Genomic DNA, 4,149 nt, shown 5'->3' with positions numbered 1-4,149 from the left:
CTTGCAAAAGTGAGTGTGGAGCTATTAGAGAATGGAGAGCTCTTGAGGCTGCTGCAAGTGGACAGGTAATCCACAAAGGGCTTCTTGGACTCTAAGTGTCCTTCCAGGTACAGAATGGTGTTCTAGACTCCGTGGGGGCAGGCCATATGACCTTGAATTTCTTATCCTCTTTTCCAGGGGATCTTTCCAAGTCCCAGGATTACAGACATGTGCTTCCATACCTCGCTTAATGAATACTCTTAAAGGCCTAAATGCTGAGGACGATCTCCAAATTCCTGGCAGAGATTATCTGAAATTTGGGAATACAGAATAAGAATTTCTGGGGCTGGAGAGATGACTCAGAGGTCAAGAGCATTGGCCGCTCTTGCAGAAGACCTGAGTTTAGTTTCCAGCATCCACATGGCAGCTAACAACCATCTGTAACTCCAGTTCCAGGGGAATCTGATTCCCTCTTCTGACCTCTTTGGACATTGTACAACATGGGTGCACTTACATACATGCAGGCAATACACTCATAAAATATTTAAATACACTCATAAAATACACATAAAATAAAATATTTTTTAAAAAGAAGAATTTCTATCTTGTGTGAGGCAAAACGGAGCTCAAGGCCATGAGTAGATACACCAGCCCAGTCAACCTGGCTGCCTTCCCCCACCTGACCATGGTACTTCTGGCCATCAGTATGTTCTTCACCGCCTGGTTCTTCATTTACAAGGCCACCACCACCAGTACACATGTGACATCTACAAGGAGCTCCTCATCTCCTTGGTGGCCTCCCTCTTCATGGGCTTCGGAGTCCTCTTCCTTCTGCTCTGGGTTGGCATCTACGTATGAGTCTCCAAGGGTACCCACAGGCAGTTTCACCAAGCCCCTGCTTTTGTAAATTAATTTTTTTACCATTGATACAGGTGTCCCACCTGCTGCTTACAATAAAGGCAGATGTGTGACAGTCAAATAAAAAAGGAGAATTTCTAGGCATCCTCAAGAATGACCAAAATTATAAGTTATTTTTAAAATTCCAACATCCTTCATGCTCATGACACATTATTATGGACATCTCTCATATGATTGGTGAACTGTGGTCATGTTTATAAAATATTCACACTTTGATAGTATTAGTTTTAAAAACTAAAGCTTAGTAGGAAATATTTAAATACTGGAAATCAGCAGTGAATATCAGTGACAGTATTCAAATGCTGTAGCAGCATATCTCCTAGCACACTTATAACAGTACCTTCCAGAATCATCTACAGAAATTGCCAAATAAGGGCTTTTTTCCAAAACTTGTTCAGTAGAGGATATGTACCACCCATATGAACATATTGGTATTTATTGCATTTGAAGGAATGGGTCATTGTTAGTAGCAGAAACCTCAAGAGCAGAGGTTTCTAACGGAAGTTGCAGGAGCAAGCCAGGCATCTCCAATGCACCTGCCCCGTCCCTGCCCCGAAACATTGCTTGAAGTTTGGGACCTGGAAACCAAATTTCCTGAAATGTAGAGAGGAAATTTCTGCATGGAAGTGCTAAGATTAGGCATCCTATCAATCTTTCGATCATAGTTGTGATTTAAGGGAACAAGTGTGGGAATCCTGGATCCTGAACTAGAAATCTAGTTATACAACTAGCTGCTTAAAACGGCTTAATATTGGTTTGGAATGGAGGGGCCATGCTTCTTTATCTGCGTTGAGACAGGGTCTTGCTCTGTGGCCTAGGCTGGCCTTGAACTAAAGACCTTCCTGCTTCAGGCTCCTATGTGCTGAGACTATAGGTATTACAGCATCACATCCAGCCCATATAGCTTTCTAACCAGCAAATTTACTTCATTGGTTTAAGGTTAAATGTGTTAGTTTGGGATTACCTATTGTTATTATGATGTCAAATGTGTTGCCTTGAAGTTGTATGAGTTGTTTTGAGGTTAAATTTGTGTGTAAAGCTCTTAGTACAATATCTAGTACATAGAAGTATATATAGTAATTATTTAAACACAAACCCTGACTGAGAAATGCATGGTCCTGTACTGTCTGATAAACTAATAATGTGGCATGTAGATATCAGTTTGTTTTAAGTAGATACATTAAGGAAAATAAACATAGATAAATTAGTTTTACTAATACATTTAACCCAATATAACCATAATGCATGTATTATTTCATATGTACTTAGTGTAAAATTGTTAATGAGATATTTATAGGATTGTTGGTACCAAGTCATCAAAATCTGGTACATATTTTATACTGTAGCATGTATAACTTCAGCACTAAAGTTTCATTGCAAATTTCTCATTTGCACTCAGATTTCATGAAATTTATAGTTACTTACAGAGACCCATGTGCTCAAGTTTAAAAACACTATAAAGTTTCCTCGTAATGGATTATTAAAAAGTCATTTTCTTTTAACACTCATATTCATTTCAACAAAACTGATTCATGTTTTTCTAAAGAACACATATAAAAATGGAACAAAAATACTGGTTTTGAACCAGGCATTGTAACACACCTCTTTAATCCCAGCACTCAGGAGGCAGAGGCAGGTGGACCTCTGTGCAATTGAGGACAGCCTGGTCTACACAGTGAGTTTCAGCCAGCTTGGGCAACAGGGAGACCCTGTCTCAAAAACAGCAACAACAACAACAAGCAACAACAACAAAAATGCTGGTTTCAAAATTTTCAACTCAAGTGAAATAAGTTGATTATAACTCCTCAGTCAACATAGTTCAGACAAATTGAATTAATTGAAAAGAAACCTGAATTTGCTCCCAAAAACAGACTTGAAACTTTCTTTTTGTACTGAGTATTAGTGTGCTGTTGCTTTTACTCAGGATTTTCTGCATATTGATTCATGTACAAAATCATTACTGGTTTTTATTATGAAGATCTTTAATTTTAATGTAAATCTTCATATTTATCTAGGTAGGCCACAGATAAGCATTTCCCTTCTTGGGAACTTTAGATTCAGTCCCATTTCTATGCAGTGTGATAGGAACACATTTTCTTTTTTATTACTTAGCAAGTATTCCTTTATTTCAAGACACTTTTTATTTATATATATATATTTAAAGTTTATTTTATTTTTAAAATTTTTTTAAACTACATGATTAGAAGAAGCATTTCATTACATTTTTTAAATTATTTATTTAATAACCACATACTTACAAGAAGCATTTCATTACATCAGCATTGACATATTCAATAACAATTTTCTGAGCTAGGATGCATCTCTTACAAAATTGGCTGTACATTTTTAGGTTTACAGTTGAATTAATACAGTTATTCAATATTGTACTCAGTATAAACGTTATAAGACATAAAATTAAACGAGGTTTTAACCTTTAAAAAAGATATCCATTTCATCATTAACATACAGTTTCATGCAGAAAAATTCATTTTTAATGCAATCGACACTAAGATGTTTGCACATGTGTTTCTAATTGCTATATATCTGATTGTTACTAGTCACAGTCAGTTACTTTCTGAGCTCCTTGGCATCTATAAAATTGAATGAGTTTTTACCCTTTAAAGATCTCCATCTCAAGATACGCTGTTTCCTATATTTTTTAAATATTTTTTTTAGAAGAAGCATATCATTACAGCTTTAATATGCCCAATAATACTTTCCAGAGCAAAGATACAGCTCTTTCAAAAGTGGCAATAAATTTTTAGGTTCGCTGTTGAATTATACAGTTATACAATATTGAACTCAGTATAAGCCCTGTAAGACATAAAATGGAATGCGTTTTTAACCTTTAAAAAAGATCTCCATTTCATTTTAGAATATATTGTTCCTTCCAGACAGACTCATTGTTTTTGCTACTAACACTGAGATGTTGGCGCTTGTCTCTCTAATCTGTATGTTATCTGATTATTACTAGTCATAATCGGTTGCACTGGGATTCTTGGCTCTTGTCTATGTCTATGAAGTCATCGGATAGATATCAAAGGTAATGTTTATAACCTCTAATAATTAACATGATGTAAATATCCATGCTTCCTCCTCAAATATAAAACATCTTTTTTAAAATTTGTTAATTTTTTTGTGTGTATATCACACAGAACATCACAAACTATCTTATGCAACTATACACCCACTTCCCAGGTGGCACCCTCCCATAGCCTCCCTCCCCCTACTACAGCCCTTATACTCTGTTAT

At 36.0% G+C, this 4,149-nt stretch overlaps 1 pseudogene; it reads left to right on the top strand.

The window, feature by feature from the left end:
* The first annotated feature begins 607 nt into the window (after nt 1-607).
* Nucleotides 608-952, top strand: LOC103738864 (annotated as a pseudogene).
* The last annotated feature ends 3,197 nt before the right edge of the window (nt 953-4,149 follow it).

The sequence above is a fragment of the Nannospalax galili genome, unplaced genomic scaffold (genome assembly GCF_000622305.1).
Source record: "Nannospalax galili isolate Female #2095 unplaced genomic scaffold, S.galili_v1.0 scaffold599, whole genome shotgun sequence".
Classification (NCBI taxonomy): Eukaryota; Metazoa; Chordata; class Mammalia; order Rodentia; family Spalacidae; genus Nannospalax; species Nannospalax galili.
The sequence above is the reverse complement of the archived record's forward strand: the minus strand, read 5'-3'. Positions and strand labels throughout refer to the sequence as shown.